Source organism: Aegilops tauschii, chromosome 1 (genome assembly GCF_002575655.3).
Source record: "Aegilops tauschii subsp. strangulata cultivar AL8/78 chromosome 1, Aet v6.0, whole genome shotgun sequence".
Classification (NCBI taxonomy): Eukaryota; Viridiplantae; Streptophyta; class Magnoliopsida; order Poales; family Poaceae; genus Aegilops; species Aegilops tauschii.
Genome location: NC_053035.3, coordinates 180,432,043 through 180,453,508, shown reverse-complemented (window position 1 = coordinate 180,453,508; position 21,466 = coordinate 180,432,043).

The following is a 21,466-nucleotide window of genomic DNA, read 5'->3' as shown; positions in this document are numbered from 1 at the left end:
AGATCCATCTAGTAGCTTTTTCCTGGGGATTTATTTAGTTAAAAGTTAGCCATTGCAACTTCGTGTACTTCGTTTGTGTCCAACGACCAGACAAGACCATTTACGGATCCCCACCATTATCAATACTTCATATATATTCGCAATATTCAGATTGCATTATCATATTCTTGCTCGTTCTTCGATTGCTTGCAGGAATAGACCTTCGTGGTCAGGCTGATCGTGCTTCCGGCATCGTCAGTAACCTCAGGAGATTGGTTTAGCGATTGCTAAGGCGCAACGTCATGCACGTTTGTAGTCGGATCGTCAAAGTCGACTCCACCAAATCGACAGTTATCATCTCATCGAAAGATTGGGACACCCTCGCCTCTATCAAGTGGTATCAGTTTTCAGGTTGCTCGGTGAGAATTTCCAGTTTCCCCTAGATTAGATTTATTTTCTTACCTATTGTCCAAGAAAAAGCCACAAAAAAGTTAGATCTATTCATCCTTTTGTCCAAGCCAGTCTGAGCCTTTGCAATTTTCTATTCATTGTTTGCATTATTGAATTATCGGTTGCATCGTCGTGTCAAGTTGCTGGTCTTAGGGTCTAGTTCGTTTAGAGTTTCGAGTTCTGTTCACATTAGTCACGTCGCCGCTGCATCGTTATCCCTTCTGCTGTCCACCACACCATCCATCAAATTCCACCATGTGCTACCCATAGTTCATTGTCACAATCATAGTTGAGGTCGTTCACATCTTCGCTTGATCCAATCTGCATCTTATCTAGTTTGTCTTGGAAAGAGGGAGAGAGAAAAAAGATAGAGAAAAAAAAGAGAGAAAAAAAAGAAAAAGAAGTCAGAAAAAAAAGAGAAAGAAAAAAAAGTGTGAGGAAAAGAAAAGAGAGAAGAAAAAAAACAAAATTCGGATCTATCTAGACTCAATCTCGTAGTTGAATTCGGATTGGAATCTGTTTTGTGCACTGTTTGGTAAAACAGGCATACCTTCCTCATACGAAGTCCGTTTTGACTCCGCGAGTACTCAAATGAAAGCTACCGACGAGCCGCATCTAAATAGTTGCAGAGACTAGTTCAATATTTGACACCTCAAAATCGTCTTCTAAATAGGTCTTTTTGCCCTCCGAAGTTCGCGGACACAGCTTATTCCAGTTTTTCAAGCCAGTTTCAGAATTCTTTGACTCCTCATATCAACTTGGAATTGAGTGATTCTTTTTGCATTGGAAAGCTTGAGTTAGTAGCATTCTTTGAAAAAAATTATCAGAAAATTGGCACAAACTTTTCAAAAGGAAAGTTGGAGAGAGTTGTTGTATATCCTACTTGGCAGTTGTTTTTCATCATTATCTTTACTGCCGTTGTGATCTTCACTTATATCTTGCTGTCCAGAGCTACTTAGTATCCTTCATTGATGCTAGTTGTGCTACGCCGTGACCTCATTAGTGTTCTAGGCTCACGTCTCTATTCCGGTCTAGCCTAGGACCAGCACAGTACTGTCGTTAAGCGTTTATTCAACATTGCATCTTTGAATTGATTATTGCTAATCTTTTGCTACCATATATAGCCAACCCAGCTCCACATATTTCTGCACCGTGTATACGTACGTTCCCCTGGCAATCGCTTTACACAATCTTCAGAGTTATTTGACACCGCTGGTTGCCTGTCACCACCTGCTGCTTGGTAAGAACTTGTAAGATATTGATATTTGCTTTACTGTGAGCGCTTTGCCACCACATCCTAGTAGTTCATAGGAACATTATTCTTGAATTTTGTTTGTTGTTTCTACTAATCATGACAGGATCTAGAGTCAATTCATGGGGTTTGTCGATCGTGGGAGATGTGCCATCACCTATGCAAATACCACAACCGTCACGAGAGGTGCACAAACATCCAAATGCACATGATCAGGTTAATGTTGTTATACCACCATTTAATGGCCGTTTTAGACCTGCTTTATATATTGAATGGGAGTTTGACATAAATAATATATTTGCTTCCAATAATTTTGATGTACATAAAAAAGTTAAGGTTGTGGTTGGTTCTTTCACTGGTTATGCTGTAGTTTGGTGGAGTGAATATTGTCGGTTACACCCTAATGATATACCTACTACTTGGGATGATTTGAAACTTGCCATGCGACATACATTCGTTCCCGCTTATTATACTCGTGACATGATTACAAAGTTGCAACATTTAAAACAAGGTAGTGACACCGTAACGAAATATTATGATACTTTACAAACTACCTTGCTGCATTCCTCTTTAGAAGAAAGTGAAGAAGATTTTATGGATAGATTTTGGGGAGGATTAAATCGTGACATTCAGGAGATACTAATTCATGAAGAGTGTTATCCTATGGACCATTTGTTTCATCTTGCTTGCAAAGCTGAACAGGAAATAAAACGACGTGTTGCCCACAAGGAGAACAAGCGCGAGATGCATATTCCAAGAGTTGATACGGTTGTCCGTTCAACTACTAGGCATACTATGACAACCACATCCATTGATGTGAGGACTACATCACCTCCACCATGTGACACATCATCACCGAGAGTGCCTACATCATCTGAGTTGATCATAAGAGGTAATGACAAATGTACTGATCTTCCACCTCCACATGAGTATGATGAATGTCTTGTCAATTTAAGTGCACCATGCGGTGAGCTACCCACTACTTTGATCACACCAGCTACTTTAGAGGACTACGTTGATGATTTGACTTTGCCATGTGATCAAACAATTTTGAGTGAACCCAATGAATTAACTGTTGATGCAAAAGAACCAATGTTTAATCATTTTGATATGACCTCTAATCTTGGTGATGATTCTGTGTCCAATGACTTATTGCATGTTTGCTTATTTAAGCATGTTGTAGCATGTAAATTTGATGCAAGTAAGGTTTATTCACCAATGTTGGGATGGTTTAATGATGAACATTGTCAACCTTTTGAAAAGAATAAGAGCTTCGCTTATATGTGCAAACTGAGTTGCAATATTTTCATGCCTTCTACTTCTTGTGATAATATTTTGGCTTTAGATTTTATCAACTATGAAGGTTACTCATGTATACATGTGCCATATGTGCAAAAACAAAGGAAAGTAAAAATGGATGACATATACATATACAACATGTACACCTTGTCTCTTTTGTTAGCCACATTTCAGATTAAGCAACGCCGAGGACGGCTTTGTTTTCAAGAAGGGGAGGATGATGAGGACATGACTACCTTTGATACGACCAAAAATATTGCATATATGCATATTTGTCCGGTGATTTCTAGTGCAAACTATTCAATAATCTATTTATGTTATACAGAACAAAAATACTTCACACACTTTTGTGTTTTGTCTAATTGCAGGTGTATGAGACATTTGTGCAATCCACATATGAAGATAAGGGAGAAAGAGATGTTTACTTGCTGTTCAAAAAGTTCTCTCACGTCACTTTTGGCCCAAGAGAAGATAGAGTCCAAGTCTCTCACGTTCTGGATTCAGATTCGGACTGCACAGACATACCTGACTCAAAACGCCAACAACTTTTTCATACGGACTCCGAATTGGGTGGTTCTTTTTTTGTTGGAAACTAGATTTCGTGCTCTTTCCAACACAATTGGATTCACCTATAAATTCGTCCGGAGCATTGAGTTATGGTCGAAACAATTTGACGTTGCACCAGAATCCGAGTTAAACTACAAGTCCAAAGGTGTTGCATCACCTCCACTTGGGCCCATGTGCCTTGTACGACCTAGGGTTGGTTTTAGGCTGCCTTGGGACGTCCTCCCACCTCCTGGGCCGCCACCCCTTGTTCCTATATAAGTAGATCCATCTAGTAGCTTTTTCCTGGGGATTTGTTTAGTTAAAAGTTAGCCATTGCAACTTCGTGTACTTCGTTTGTGTCCAACGACCAGACCAAGACCACTTACGGATCCCCACCATTATCAATACTTCATATATATTCGCAATATTCAGATTGCATTATCATATTCTTGCTCGTTCTTCGATTGCTTGCAGGAATAGACCTTCGTGGTCAGGCTGATCGTGCTTCCGGCATCGTCAGTAACCTCAGGAGATTGGTTTAGCGATTGCTAAGGCGCAACGTCGTGCACGTTTGTAGTCGGATCGTCAAAGTCGACTCCACCAAATCAATAGTTATCATCTCATCGAAAGATTGGGACACCCTCGCCTCTATCAGTTGCCGATCACCACCTGCTGCTGGGTAAGAACTGGTAAGAATTTGAGATTCGCTTGAAGGTTTTGTGACACACCAGCATCACCACCACTTCCTAGTAGTCTGCAGGATCATATTCTTTTGTGTTTCTATTGCTGCTAACTATGGCAGGATCACAAGCCGATGAGACTGATTGGGAGAACATGACGAACAAGGAGTTGCATGATAAATTTCAGCAAATGATGAGTGGCCAGGTGGGAGATGTGCTAAACAGATTTGAAGAGGCTATGGAGAAGATAGATGCCGTGGAGAAGTCGTTCGAGACAAAGCTGGATAACAAGTTTACTGAATTACTCAAGCGTCTTCCCCAACCACCACCGGCTGCACATGTCGCACCTCTACAACAACAACAACCACATCTCCAACGCCGCCTTCCAAATCAAGTGGGACGAGCACAGCGCGTTCCAATTGAGACTGGTCAAAATTCGGGTGCCGCTGCACCTACTGTTCATGCTTCTTTGGCTCCTGCTACCGCGGCGGCTGAGGAGGATGACGATTCTGCGGGCGATTATGAGGATGAGGTTGATCAAAATCAGAACTAGGTGCAGCCACCAGCACCACCACCAGCAGGTCGACCTCAGGTGTATATTCGCAACGGTAGGCCGGCACCACCACCTCAGGTACGAGATCATGACCATCTCCCTAAACTGAAATTGAATATTCCACCATTTGAGGGTAGATATGTTCCTGATATATATCTTACTTGGGAGTTAGAAACTGAACAACGATTTACATGTTTACAATATCCCGAGGAGAGACGGGTTGCTGCTGCTGTTTGTGCTTTCACTAGTTTTGCATGTGTATGGTGGTCTGAACATTGTAGATTATATACTGTTCCAGCTACTTGGGTTGCTTTGAAAACTGCTATGCGTACTCGTTGGGTTCCACCATATTATCAACGTGAATTGCTTCAAAAACTGCAACGTTTACGACAAGGGAAAAATTCTGTAGAAGAATATTATCAGGAATTACAAACTGGCATGATTAGATGTGGTATTGTTGAGGAGAATGAAGCTATGCTTGCACGTTTTATGGGTGGTTTAAATAGAGAGATTCAGACCATTCTAGAGTATAAGGAGTATACTAACATCACTCGTTTATTCCATCTTGCTTGTAAAGCTGAACGTGAAGTGCAGGATCGACAGGCATTGGCGCGAACTAACTTTTCTACAGGTCGACCTTCATCATGGACACCGCGTGCATCTTCTACTTCCACTGCACCAGCACCTCCATCAGGTTCCACCTCCAGCCGTGATACAAGAAAGCAGGCACAACCACCACTATCTGCCAAGAGCGCACCTGCCGGGCCTGCACAGAGCTCTTCTTCTTCCATGGCATCAACAGGGCACACAAGTGATATTATTCGTCGTCGTTGTTAGGGAAGAGGACATTATGCGCGAGAATGCAAATCTCAGCGTGTAATGATTGCTACTGAGGATGGTGGGTATGAGTCCGCTAGTGACTATGATGAGGAGACTTTGGCTCTTATTACACGTGAAGAACATGGTGGAGATGATTCTGAAAATGAGACGCAATACATGGCTCCTGAAGACGCTGACAGGTATGAATCTTTAGTTGCTCAACGTGTTTTGAGTGTGCAGGTCACACAAGCAGAGCAAAATCAGAGGCATAATTTGTTCCATACAAAGGGAGTTGTGAAGGAACGTTCTGTTCGCGTCATCGTAGATGGAGGGAGCTGTAACAACTTGGCTAGCATGGAGATGGTGGAGAAGCTATCTCTCACCACAAGACCACATCCACATCCTTACTACATCCAATGGTTCAACAACAGCGGCAAGGTTAAGGTAACACGTATTGTTCGTGTGCATTTTAAAATCTCTACATATGCTGATTATGTTGATTGTGATGTGGTACCCATGCAAGCATGTTCCTTATTACTTGGTAGACCATGGCAATTTGATAAAAATATCTGTACACCATGGTAGGAACAATCAGTATACTCTTGTTCATAAGGATAAAAATATTACTTTGCTTCCTATGACTCCTGATTCCATTTTGAAAGATGACATTAATAGAGCTAATAAAGCAAAACAGGAGAAAAATAAGAGTGAAAATCAGATTGTGGCAAAAGAATTTGAGCAACAAATGAAACCTAATAATAAACCATCTAGTGTTGTTTCTGAAATTAAATTGAAAAGTGCATGTTTACTTGCCACAAAATCTGATATTGATGAGCTAGATTTCAGCAAATCTGTTTGCTATGCTTTTGTGTGCAAAGAGGCATTATTTTCATTCGAGGACGTGCCTTCCTCTTTGCCCCCTGCTGTCACTAACATTTTGCAGGAGTTCGCTGACGTCTTCCCACAAGACGTGCCACTGGGATTACCACCTATTCGAGGGATTGAGCATCAAATTGACTTAATTCCCGGTGCATCGCTACCCAACCGTGCACCATACCGTACCAACCGTGCATGAAGCCTTGGACGAAATATACAAGATGCTACTTCATGACTTTCGTCCAGAGGCTATTCTAGGTGCTGCGTCACCTTATTATTGGGCCAGGCCCATGTAATTTCGAAATACTTGAGTATCGGCTATTTTTAGAGTCCGTATGTGTGGGGAAACAAGAGATGGGGTTGGTTTCGGACCCCTTCCCAAAGGGCCACGAAATCCACCCCCCTCTTCCTCCATATATACAGCCCTTAGGGCGTCGTTTAGACTTTGGGTTTTGTTTAGATTAAAAGTTCGCCATAGCTGCAACTTCGCGTACTTCGTTTGTGTTCAACGACCAGACAAAGGCGTTGCAGAACCCCACCTTGATCAATAAAGCTTTCATCTTATATTCGCAATATCCAGATTGCAATCTCAGTTTCTTGCTTGTTCTTCGTTTGCTCGCAGGAAACAGACCCTCGTGGTCAGGTTGATCGTGCTCCGGCGTGGTCAATAGCCTCTCGGAGTTGGTTTAGCGATTGCTAAGGCGTGACGTCCTTGCACGTTCGTAGTCGGATCGTCAAAGTCGACATCCATCAAAGCGATATCCATCATCTCATCAAAAGACAGGACACCTTGGCCTCTATCAGACGGGTTGCTGCTGTTGTTTGTGCTTTCACTAGTTTTGCATGTGTATGGTGGTCTGAACATTGTAGATTATATCCTATTCCAGCTACTTGGGCTGCTTTGAAAACTGCTATGCGTACTCGTTGGGTCCCACCATATTATCAACCTGAATTGCTTCAAAAACTGCAGCGTTTAGGACAAGGGAAAAATTCTGTAGAAGAATATTATCAGGAATTACAAACTGGCATGATTAGATGTGGTATTGTTGAGGAGAATGAAGCTATGCTTGCACGTTTTATGGGTGGTTTAAATAGAGAGATTCAGACCATTCTTGATAGAGGCAAAGGTGTCCCGTCTTTCGATGAGATGATGGATACCGCTTTGGTGGAAGTCGACTTTGACGATCCGACTACGAACGTGCGATGACGTCGTGCCTTAGCAATCGTTAAACCAACTTCGAGAGGTTATTGACCACACCGAAGCACGATCAACCTAACCACGAGGGTCTGTTTCCCGCGAGCAAACGAAGAACAAGCAAGAAACTGAGATTGCAATCTGGATATTGCGAATATAAGATGAAAGCTTTATTGATCAAGGTGGGGTTCTGTGACGCCTTTGTCTGGTCGTGGAACACAAACGAAGTACGCGAAGTTGCAGCTATGGCGAACTTTTAGTCTAAACAAAACCCAAAGTCTAAACGACGCCCTAAGGGCTGTATATATGGAGGAAGAGGGGGGAATTTCGTGGCCCTTGGGGAAGGGGTCCTAAACCAACCCTATCTCTTGTTTCCCCACACATACGGACTCTAAAAACAGCCTATACTCAAGTATTTCGAAATTACATGGGCCTGGCCCAATAATAAGGTGACGCAGCACCTAGAATAGCCTTTGGACGAAAGTTATGAAGTAGCATCTTGTATATTTCGTCCAAGGCTTCATGCACGCATTATGGTGGCTTCAACGTCCTGAAATCATCACTTGTAACTCTGTTCTTGTTCCCCATGCGCATGCCATCATCTCCATGCCTGTTCTTGCTCCAATGTTCATCCTTCTGGAAGCTAGGCCCTTCATTTGTAAGCAAAACAAATGTATCCAATTTAGGCAGCATCATATTCTCATGAACACTAGAATCATTACCAAGAAATGAAAGTACCTGGTAACTTAATTGGCGTACGCGAGCTCTAGTAATTGGTCCAGTATGTATAGCAGCAGGGGCTGTGGGTGTAACAATGGTATTGATGTCCTCATCAATTCTAGAGTATAAGGAGTATACTAATATCACTCGTTTATTCCATCTTGCTTGCAAAGCTGAACGTGAAGTGCAGGATCGACAAGCATTGGCGCGAACTAACTTTTCTGCAGGTCGACCTTCATCATGGACACCGCGTGCATCTTCTACTTCCACTGCACCAGCACCTCCATCAGGTTCCACCTCCAGCCGTGATACAAGAAAGCAGGCACAACCACCACTATCTGCCAAGAGCGCACCTGCCGGGCCTGCACAGAGCTCTTCTTCTTCCATGGCATCAACAAGGAACACAAGTGATATTATTTGTCGCCGTTGTAAGGGAAGAGGACATTATGCGCGAGAATGCAAATCTCAGCGTGTAATGATTGCTACTAAGGATGGTGGGTATGAGTCCGCTAGTGACTATGATGAGGAGACTTTGGCTCTTATTACACGTGAAGAACATGGTGGAGATGATTCTGAAAATGAGACGCAATACATGGCTCTTGAAGACGCTGACAGGTATGAATGTTTAGTTGCTCAACGTGTTTTGAGTGTGCAGGTCACACAAGCAGAGCAAAATCAGAGGCATAATTTGTTCCATACAAAGGGAGTTGTGAAGGAACGTTCTGTTCGCGTCATCATAGATGGAGGGAGTTGTAACAACTTGGCTAGCATGGAGATGGTGGAGAAACTATCTCTCACCACAAGACCACATCCACATCCTTACTACATCCAATGGTTCAACAACAGAGGCAAAGTTAAGGTAACACCTACTGTTCGTGTGCATTTTAGTATCTCTACATATGCTGATTATGTTGATTGTGATGTGGTACCCATGCAAGCATGTTCCTTATTACTTGGTACACCATGGCAATTTGATAAAAACTCTGTACACCATGGTAGAAACAATCAGTATACTCTTGTTCATAAGGATAAAAATATTACTTTGCTTCCTATGACTCCTGATTCCATTTTGAAAGATGACATTAATAGAGCTAATAAAGCAAAACAGGAGAAAAATAAGAGTGAAAATCAGATTGTGGCAAAAGAATTTGAGCAACAAATGAAACCTAATAATAAACCATCTAGTGTTGTTTCTGAAATTAAATTGAAAAGTGCATGTTTACTTGCCACAAAATCTGATATTGATGAGCTAGATTTCAACAAATCTGTTTGCTATGCTTTTGTGTGCAAAAAGGCATTATTTTCATTCGAGGACGTGCCTTCCTCTTTGCCCCCTATTGTCACTAACATTTTGCAAGAGTTCGCTGACGTCTTCCCACAAGACGTGCCACTGGGATTACCACCTATTCGAGGGATTGAGCATCAAATAGATTTAATTCCCGGTGCATCGCTACCCAACCGTGCACCATACCGTACCAATCCAGAGGAGACGAAGGAGATTATGCGTCAAGTACAGGAGCTGCTCGACAAAGGTTATATACGCGAATCTCTTAGTCCTTGTGTTGTTCCTATTATACTAGTGCCTAAAAAGGATGGTACGTCGCGTATGTGTGTTGATTGTAGAGGCATTAATAATATTACTAGGCTAGATGATATGCTTGATGAATTGAGTGGCTCTATAATATTCTCCAAAGTTGATTTGCGTAGTGGATACCATCAAATTCGTATGAAATTGGGAGATGAATGGAAAACTGCATTTAAAACTAAGTTTGGTTTATATGAGTGGTTAGTCATGCCTTTTGGGTTAACTAATGCACCTAGTACTTTCATGAGACTAATGAACGAAGTTTTACGTGCTTTCATTGGACGATTTGTGGTAGTCTATTTTGATGATATACTGATTTATAGCAAATCTTTGGAAGAACATTTGGAACATTTACGTGCTGTTTTTATTGCTCTACGTGATGCACGTTTGTTTGGTAACCTTGGGAAGTGCACCTTTTGCACCGACCGAGTATCTTTTCTTGGCTATGTTGTTACTCCACAGGGAATTGAAGTTGATAAAGCCAAGATTGAAGCTATTGAGAGTTGGCCGCAGCCCAAAACGGTCACACAAGTGCGGAGTTTTCTTGGACTCGCTGGTTTCTATAGGTGTTTTGTGAGAGATTTTAGCACCATTGCTGCACCTCTCAACGAGCTTACAAAGAAGGATGTGCCTTTTGTTTGGGGTACTGCACAGGAAGAAGCCTTCACGATATTGAAAGATAAGTTGACACATGCTCCTTTACTCCAACTTCCTGATTTTAATAAGACTTTTGAGCTTGAATGTGATGCTAGTGGAATTGGATTAGGAGGTGTGTTATTACAAGATGGTAAACCTGTTGCATACTTCTCTGAAAAATTGAGTGGGCCTAGGCTGAATTATTCTACTTATGATAAAGAACTATATGCTCTTGTTCGGACTTTAGAAACATGGCAACATTATTTATGGCCCAAAGAATTTGTTATACATTCTGATCATGAATCTTTGAAACATATTAAAAGTCAACCTAAACTGAATCGTAGACATGCTAAATGGGTTGAATTCATTGAAACTTTCCCTTATGTCATTAAACACAAGAAGGGTAAAGAAAATGTTATTGTTGATGCATTGTCTCGTCGCTATACTATGCTTTCACAACTTGACTTCAAAATATTTGGTTTGGAGACCATCAAAGATCAATATGTGCATGATGCTGATTTTAAAGATGTTTTGCAGAATTGTAAAGAAGGAAGAACCTGGAACAAGTTTGTCGTTAATGATGGATTTGTGTTCCGTGCTAACAAGATATGCATTCCAGCTAGCTCTCTTCGTCTTTTGTTGTTGCAGGAGGCGCATGGAGGAGGATTAATGGGACACTTTGGCGTGAAGAAGACGGAGGACGTACTTGCTACACATTTCTTTTGGCCAAAGATGAGACGGGATGTTGAGCGTTTTGTTGCTCGCTGCACTACATGTCAAAAAGCTAAGTCACGACTCAATCCTCATGGTTTATATATGCCTTTGCCTGTACCTAGTGTTCCTTGGGAGGATATATCTATGGACTTTGTTTTAGGTTTACCTCGAACAAAGAAGGGGAGGGATAGCATATTTGTTGTCGTGGATAGTTTCTCAAAAATGGCACACTTTATACCATGTCATAAAAGCGATGATGCTGTTAATGTTGCTGATTTGTTCTTCCGTGAAATTATTCGTTTGCATGGTGTGCCAAATACTATTGTTTCAGATCGTGATACTAAATTTCTTAGCCACTTTTGGAGATGTTTATGGGCTAAGTTGGGGACTAAACTGCTTTTTAGTACTACTTGTCACCCCGAAACTGATGGACAAACTGAAGTAGTCAATAGAACATTGTCTACTATGCTTAGGGCTGTTTTGAAGAATAATAAGAAAATGTGGGAAGAATGCTTGCCTCATATTGAGTTTGCTTATAATCGTTCATTGCATTCTACTACTAAGATGTGCCCTTTTGAAATTGTGTATGGTTTCCTACCTCGTGCACCTATTGCTTTGTTGCCTCTTCCATCTTCGGAGAAGGTTAATTTTGATGCTAAACAACGTGCTGAATTGATCTTAAAAATGCATGAGTTAACTAAGGAAAACATTGAGCGTATGAATGCTAAATATAAACTTGCTGGAGATAAGGGTAGAAAACATGTTGTGTTTGCACCTGGAGATCTTGTTTGGTTACATTTGCGTAAGGATAGATTTCCTGAGTTGCGCAAATCAAAGCTAATGCCACGTGCTGATGGTCCTTTTAAGGTGTTAGAGAAAATAAATGATAATGCATATAAACTTGAGCTGCCTGCAGATTTTGGGGTTAGTCCCACTTTTAACATTGCAGATTTGAAGCCTTATTTGGGTGAGGCAGATGAGCTTCCGTCGAGGACGACTTCATTTGAAGAAGGGGAGGATGATGAGGACATCAATACCATTGTTACACCCACAGCCCCTGCTGCTATACATACTGGACCAATTACTAGAGCTCGCGCACGCCAATTAAATTACCAGGTACTTTCGTTTCTTGGTAATGATTCTAATGTTCATGAGAATATGATGCTGCCTAAATTGGATACATTTGTTTTGCTTACAAATGAAAGGCCTAGCTTTGAGAAGGATGAACATTGGAGCAAGAACAAGCATGGAGATGATGGCATGCGCATGGGGAACAAGAACGGAGTTACAAGTGATGATTTCAGGACGTTGAAGCCACCATAATGCGTGCATGAAGCCTAGGACGAAATATACAAGATGCTACTTCATAACTTTCGTCCAGAGGCTATTCTAGGTGCTGCGTCACCTTATTATTGGGCCAGGCCCATGTAATTTCGAAATACTTGAGTATAGGCTGTTTTTAGAGTCCGTATGTGTGGGGAAACAAGAGATAGGGTTGGTTTCGGACCCCTTCCCCAAGGGCCACGAAATTCCCCCCTCTTCCTCCATATATACAGCCTTAGGGCGTCGTTTAGACTTTGGGTTTTGTTTAGATTAGAAGTTCGCCATAGCTGCAACTTCGCGTACTTCGTTTGTGTTCAACGACCAGACAAAGGCGTCACAGAACCCCACCTTGATCAATAAAGCTTTCATCTTATATTCGCAATATCCAGAATTGCAATCTCAGTTTCTTGCTTGTTCTTCGTTTGCTCGCAGGAAACAGACCCTCGTGGTCAGGTTGATCGTGCTCCGGCGTGGTCAATAACCTCTCGGAGTTGGTTTAGCGATTGCTAAGGCGCGACGTCATCGCACATTCGTAGTCGGATCGTCAAAGTCGACTTCCACCAAAGCGATATCCATCATCTCATCGAAAGACGGGACACCTTTGCCTCTATCACCAAGTAATAAGGAACATGCTTGCATGGGTACCACATCACAATCAACATAATCAGCATATGTAGAGATACTAAAATGCACGCGAACAGTACGTGTTACCTTAACCTTGCCGCTGTTGTTGAACCATTGGATGTAGTAAGGATGTGGATGTGGTCTTGTGGTGAGAGATAGTTTTTCCACCATCTCCATGCTAGCCAAGTTGTTAGAGCTCCCTCCATCTATGATGACGCGAACAGAACGTTCCTTCACAACTCCCTTTGTATGGAACAAATTATGCCTGTGATTTTGCTCTGCTTGTGTGACCAGCACACTCAAAACACGTTGAGCAACTAAACAATCATACTTGTCAGCGTCTTCAGGAGCCAGGTATTGCGTCTCATTTTCAGAATCATCTCCACCATGTTCTTCACGTGTAATAAGAGCCAAAGTCTCCTCGTCATAGTCACTAGCGAACTCATACCCACCATCCTCAATAGCAATCATTACACGTTGAGATTTGCATTCTCGCGCATAATGTCCTCTTCCCTTACAACGACGACAAATAATATCACTTGTGTGCCCTGTTGATGCCATGGAAGAAGAAGAGCTATGTGCAGGCCCGGCAGGTGCGCTCTTGGCAGATAGTGGTGGTTGTGCCTGCTTTCTTGTATCACGGCTGGAGGTGGAACCTGATGGAGGTGCTGGTGCAGTGGAAGTAGAAGATGCACGCGGTGTCCATGATGAAGGTCGACCTACAGAAAAGTTAGTTCGCGCCAATGCTTGTTGATCCTGCACTTCACGTTCAGCTTTACAAGCAAGATGGAATAAACGAGTGATATTAGTATACTCATTATACTCTAGAATGGTCTGAATCGCTCTATTTAAACCACCCATAAAACGTGCAAGCATAGCTTCATTCTCCTCAACAATACCACATCTAATCATGCCAGTTTGTAATTCCTGATAATATTCTTCTACAGAATTTTTCCCTTGTCGTAAACGCTGCAGTTTTTTAAGCAATTCACGTTGATAATATGGTGGAACCCAACGAGTACGCATAGCAGTTTTCAAAGCAGCCCAAGTAGCTAGAATAGGATATAATCTACAATGTTCAGACCACCATACACATGCAAAACTAGTGAAAGCACAAACAGCAGCAGCAACCCGTCTCTCCTCGGGATATTGTAAACATGTAAAACGTTGTTCAGTTTCTAACTCCCAAGTAAGATATACATCAGGAATGTATCTACCCTCAAACGGTGGAATATTCAATTTCAGTTTAGGAACATGGTCATGATCTCGTACCTGAGGTGGTGGTGCAGGCCTACCGTTGCGAATATATACCTAAGGTCGACCTGCTGGAGGTGGTGCTGGTGGCTGCACGTAGTTCTGATTTTGATCAACCTGATCCTCATAATCGCCCGCATAATCGTCATCCTCCTCAGCCGCCGCAGTAGCAGGAGCCAAAGAAGCATCAACAGTAGGTGCAGCGGCACCCGAATTTTGACCAGTCTCAATTGGAACGCGCTGTGCTCGTCCCACTTGATTTGGAAGGCGGCGTTGGACATGCAGTTGTTGTTGTTGTAGAGGTGCGACAAGTGAAGCCGGTGGTGGTTGGGGAAGACGCTTGAGCAATTCATTAAACCTGTTATCCAGCTTTGTCTCAAATGACTTCTCCACGGCATCTATCTTCTCCATAGCCTCTTCAAATCTGTTTAGCACATCTCCCACCTGGCCACTCATCATTTGCTGAAATTTATCATGCAACCCCTTGTTCGTCATGTTCTCCCAATCAGTCTCATCGGCTTGTGATCCTGCCATGGTTAGCAGCAATAGAAACACAAAAGAATATGATCCTACAGACTACTAGGAAGTGGTGGTGATGGTGGTGTGTCACAAATCCTTCAAGCGAATCTCAAATTCTTACCAGTTCTTACCCAGCAGCAGGTGGTGATCGGCAACCGTTGTAGTCAAAACTCTCAAAGCTTGGATAGAGCGATTACCAGGGACAGTCAAACGCACGACGTAGATGTATGTGGAGCTGGGAAGGCTTATAATATGGTAGCAAAAAGGGTCAGCAATAATCAATTCAGATATGCAAAGTTGAATAAACGCTCAACGACGGTACTGTGCTGGTCCTAGGCTAGACCGTGCTAGAGACGCGAGCCTAGAACACTACCAAAATCACGGCACTGCACGTAAACAAGGGAGGAGCACACTCTGAAAAAAAATTCACTTTTTTTTGCACTTTTTTTTCCTCTCTTTTTTTGCTTCGCAACAATTTTTTTTCGAAAAAGTCTACAAATGGTCTAAAAACTGCCTAGCCAGAATTTTCCAGACTTAGTTTTTTTTTGAAACTGGAACTATTTTTCTACTGCGGGTAACACAAAAGTTTGGGAGTCCTTCTCTGTCACGACTCGGTGTATGGCGTGATCTGGAAATCCAAAACAGAGTAACAAAATACTGGACTTGGACTAGGACTGGTGGCGGAGATGAATCTGGTGGAACTCGGACTGGTGGCGGAGATGAATCTGGTGGAACTCGGACTGGTGGCGGATATATGTTGCAGGTGTACTCAGATTGGCGTGATGGCGGCGGATATGTGGTGGCGTATATGGACTCGGATTGGCGGTGAATATGTGGTGGTGGTATATGGCAGCGGCGATGAAGTTGGTGCGGTGGTGGTATATGGCAGCAACGATGATGATGATGCGGTGGTGATATATGGCAGCGGCGACGTGACAACCTGTGAACAGAACTCGAAACTCTAAAGGACTAGACGCTAAGACCAGCAACTTGACACGACGATGCAACCGCAAATTCAACAAAGCAAACACAGAAAAGATTATGCAAAGGCTCAGATTGGTTCGGATAGGATGAACTAACCCTAATTTTTTTTGGCTTTTTCGTGGACTATAGGTATGAAGAACAAACTCGATCTAAACTACGAAAAACTGTAAAATCTCACCGAGCAACCTGAAATCTGATACCACTTGATAGAGGCAAAGGTGTCGCGTCTTTCGATGAGATGATGGATATCACTTTGGTGGAAGTCGACTTTGACGATCCGACTACGAACGTGCGATGACGTCACGCCTTAGCAATCGCTAAACCAACTCCGAGAGGTTATTGACCACACCGGAGCACGATCAACCTGGCCACGAGGGTCTGTTTCCTGCGAGCAAACGAAGAACAAGCAAGAAACTGAGATTGCAATCTGGATATTGCGACTATAAGATGAAAGCTTTATTGATCAAGGTGGGGTTCTGTGACGCCTTTGTCTGGTCGTTGAACACAAACGAAGTACGCGAAGTTGTAGCTATGGCGAACTTTTAATCTAAACAAAACTCAAAGTCTAAACGACGCTCTAAGGGCTGTATATATGGAGGAAGAGGGGGGAATTTCGTGGCCCTTGGGGAAGGGGTCCGAAACCAACCCTATCTCTTGTTTCCCCACACATACGGACTCTAAAAACAGCCTATACTCAAGTATTTCGAAATTACATGGGCTTGGCCCAATAATAAGGTGACGCAGCACCTAGAATAGCCTCTGGACGAAACTTATGAAGTAGCATCTTGTATATTTCGTCCAAGGCTTCATGCACGCATTATGGTGGCTTCAACGTCCTGAAATCATCACTTGTAACTCCGTTCTTGTTCCCCATGCGCATGCCATCCTCTCCATGCTTGTTCTTGCTCCAATGTTCATCCTTCTCAAAGCTAGGCCCTTCATTTGTAAGCAAAACAAATGTATCCAATTTAGGCAGCATCATATTCTCATGAACATTAGAATCATTACCAAGAAACGAAAGTACCTGGTAATTTAATTGGCGTGCACGAGCTCTAGTAATTGGTCCAGTATGTATAGCAGCAGGGGCTGTGGGTGTAACAATGGTATTGTCGTCCTCATCAGCGCCGCACTCACGGCGGGAGCAAGCAAACATGCGGGCATCGCTCCCCGTGGCAAGGGAGCTGCTGCGTTGCAGGCTGATGGAGAGCGGCCGGGACACGTTGCTTGAGCGTGTTACCGAGCTGCTGGATGCAGCGGCGTCGGGAGCACCACCCTTCTGCTATCGACTCCCTCCCTAGGCCGCTGCAGGGCCGCGCGGCGAACCTCACCATGTCCGCGCGCCATCGACTACGCTCGGGGGCTTCATCAACATCAGCACGGCCGGCGGCATAGGGGGCTCCAACTCCCCCATGCCGCCCTCGACAAGCACAAGCGCAAGCGTCTCCCCCTATGGTCCCGGCCGGATGCCTTATTGTCATCCCCAGGACGCCGCTATGGGCGGGGCAACATGGAGCGTGGGGCACCACGGCGAGGTGTTCGGGGTGACGGCCCCAGAAGCCTACGTGCCCCGCATGATGGACCAAGGGTACGCACCAGAGGACGACCTCGGCCCATTCACTGGAGAAGATTGGGGGGAGGGGGCGCTAGGAGCCGAAGCCTTCCAAGAACCAACGGAGAACCACAACGATCGCGTCGGCAGCGGAAACTTTAGGGTACCGCTAGTCTCTCAGGAACAGGCTTATGCTAACCATGGACTAGAGATGAATCAGGTTGCAGCGTCGATCGACAACCCAGGCACGGCGGCACCCGTCCCAATCAGGGAGACGCGCTGGGGGCCACCGAGAGGGAGCCAGGAGCAAGGCCCCTCCCCGCGGCGCGTGATGCCTGACGACACCCGGAGGTAGGCCCTCTGCCGGGGAGGCCTCGACAACCTTTCCCCCGGCAGAGGACCTGTGGTCGCCGAGGGAACTGTTGGCGTCCTCTTTCCCTCCTCTGTGTCGTCCTGGTGACCGGTCGGCTTAGAGGAGGTCAAGAGTAGCGAAAGGCGGGGCCCTCGTCTGGCGATATGAAGCAAGGCCGGTACCGGAAGACCAGAAGACTAGACTAGGTGCCGGACGCGGCCTTTTGCTTTGGATCTCTCTTTCTGTAGCTTTGCTTTCTGGATCTGGATTTGAGTTGAAGCTGAGTTTTTATCGATGCGCGCGGCAGGAGCTTTTTCTCGTTTGAGCAATTTCTTGCCTTCTGGATCTGGTTTTGTTTGGGACTCATGTCCGTCGCCTTTCCCCCACGAGCTCCTCGCTAGCGGGACTGCGCGAAGCACGCGCGTGCCAAGTGCGCGCTAACGCTACAACTGGTGCTCGCCTCACGTGGGGCCCTTTCCAATGGGGCGACGAGCTCCGCGAGGTTCTCAGGATCTTGGCACATCGCAGCCCAGGTCAGAGCCGGCGCTGACTAAGGTAAACCAAGACAGAAAACTCGCATCAGGATTCACAAGTTCACGAGGACACAAACTCACATCGCATGGAAAAGTAAAAACTGCAGTTTGCTTACATGAGGGGCTCCCCCTCTCAAAATGCTCTCACAAGTTTTTCAAGGGCCATGCTCGAGTTTGTGCGCAGGGTGAAATGATAGGAGAACAAGCGATCAGCCAGAAATGTCGCTCGCTGCGTCACTCGCGTCGTCATCGTCTTCATCGGCATTGTCGCCGCCATCGGCGATGCCCCCGACGTCGTCGTCAACCACGTTGCCTTCGTCTGCGATGACCACCACCGCGTCGTCCTCGGATGTGAAGGCCCTGACCAACGCGTCCACATTGTGCTCGACCCAACGCGCTAGGTCGCCCCGGACGGCCGTGGGTATGGGGGCGATGGCGGCGTCGAAATCAAAGTTAGGGTCGGCATTCAGGAGGTGGCTGAAGATGCGGGAGAAAGCGCGCTCGAGCAGGCCACGACCTCTTTCCTCCACAAGCTGGCGAGCTCTGGCAGATCGAGCCTCCAGGCGCATCACCACCTCTGTGAAGAAGGTCAGGTGGCTGGCATAATCATTCGACTGAGGGGTCGGCGCCTCCACGTCGCAAATATGGCCCAGGGCGATATTGGCCCTGTTCCGGAGATCCTAAAGCATAGGGGTATGCTCGCGCTCCAGTGTGCGTCGCTGAAGCACTTCTTCCGTGTTCTGCCTCGCGACGGCCTCAATGTCATCAACCCGCCTCCGGAGGGAACACAGCTCGGCGCGGGCGGAAGCCAGGTCCGCCTACGCCGTGACCAGGGTTGCGGCCGTGGCTTCCGCACGCCTCTCGGCCTCGTCCAACCTGGGCCTGAGGGTAGCGGCCATGCCCTCATCCTCCACGCCCACGAGCTTCAGCTTCAGGTCGTACCTGCCCACCAGGTCCGCGCGAACCTCGGCCACCCGGCGGTTCACCTCCACCTCAACTCCGGCCTCGCGAGCCCCGACAGCGTCTTCTGCTTGGGCAACTTGACGCTCCCTCGTCTCCAGTTGCTCGAGCTCGCGGCTACGCTCCATGGCCTCTAGGGCCAGCGCCTCCTCACGCTTCTGGACCTCCTCTTCCTCCGGGGGCATCCCCCTCAGCGACGCAAGAGCGGCCCTGCGCGCCTCCACTTGCTGCTCAAGAGACGCGCTCCAGGCCTGGAGCTCCCACGCGCGCTTCTCCGCAGCCTTGCGGCGGCGATCAGCCTCGCGAGCCTCTTCCAAGGCTCGTGAGCGGGCTTCGTGGGAAACCTTGAGAGACACCTTGGCCTTCGCGTTCTCAAAGTCACGCTGATAGCGGCCGAGGTTGATGGCCACCATCAGCTTGCGCCGCTCCTCCGCCAGCCGGAGACCTTCAGCCTCAAGACGCGAATCGACACTCGCGAGCTCTTCACCAAGTCGGCTCATCGCGTTCATCGCCTCTTGGAAGAGCTCATGGCGAACCACGCTCCGCCGCGCTCAAGCTCGAACGCCCGGCCTTCTTCGTCCTCCACCTCGGGGCTGTGGGCGGGGCGCCAAGCGGCGCGCCACCCCTCGGCAGGGGGCAGGGGGCTGGCGCCACGCCCGACACCAGCCCGTCCTGAGAAGCCCAAGCCGGCGGGGGCTAACTGCTTTTAGAGGAGCCGAGGATCGAAGCCAACAAATTGCCGTCAAAGACCACCGGAGGAGTCTTGGGCACGCCTGCCAGGCTCCACGCCAGACCAAGAGGGAGGGGCGACAAGACTGCAGGTTCAGCGCGCCAGGAAGGCAGGAGCGCTCCTTCGACCAGCCTTGCTCCAGGAGCAACCAGCGGACACGGAGTGCTTGTAGCCGGCGGAAGAGTTAAGGAAGAAGGAGGCCGCTTTTCAGGAGTCACGACCGCCTCGATGGAAGGAGCCCTGAAGAACTAACGTCAGGAGACGGAAAAAATAGTACACAAGAAGCCACAGCGGTACGATACTTACACGTCGACGGCGATGTACTTCCTCCGCTTCAGCGGTCCAAAGATACTGCTGCTGCTAGGGGATCCCTTCCTCTTGCGGAGCTCTTCGAAGTCCACACAAAGGCGACCGAAGCGCTGGACGTGACGGCCGGTGTGCAGCCGGGCCGAAGAAGAGCCCGGAAGAATATCTTCAGGGGTGCCCGGTTGCGGCGAACAGCCGGGCATCGTTTCACCACGACCTCCCGAGGCTCCTGGAGCCTTGGCCTCAGGAGTCGCATACAGCGTCTCCTCAGCAACCGACGCCTCAGGAGGGGAGTGGCAGGCTCCTGAGGACGATGCCCCAGGATCACCACTCGGCATGTGCTCCTCAGCACTCGAGCCGCCGGCCTCCGCCTGAGCTCGCCCACCTGCACTGTCACTTGGGGCGAGCTCAGCATCAGGGGCAAGGAAGGGAACCACGATGACGGGGTTCTCACGAGGTCCCTCCAGGCCGATCGTCCGCGGCCCCCATTCATCAAAGAGAGGCATGTCCTTTACAAATTCATCCTTATTCTTGCAGCGGTATAACAAACAGTTCTTCCCAGGCAGTTCGGCCGGCAGAAAGACACCCGTCAGGACCTTGAGCACTGTTTGCCGCGTCCCGAGGAGGAGCCCGGACTCCTGAAACCTCATGTGGTCCTGGCTGCTGAGCAAGGTCCACATTGGGCGAGAATGGCGCTGAAGGGGAGCGACCCGGCGTTGGACGAATTCCTTCACCACCATCGGTGCAGTTACGCCGCGATCCTTCAGCAACCTCAACCTGAGCCAGACGCGGGCAAGGCCGGGGCTCGTGAGCCACTGATGGCTCCAGCCGGAGTTAGGAATAGCAGGCCCCGACGGAGCCTAAAGCAGAGGACCGAGCACACCGGCATCGGCTCCTTCGTGGATTGAGGAAGCTCGAAATCGATCCCCTCGCCCGCCATCGTAGCCACGGCCTGGAAGCTCACGCACCCCGAGCATTGCTGAGGGTCGGCCAGATGCAATGAGAAGAAGTGACGGAGGAGAGCCACC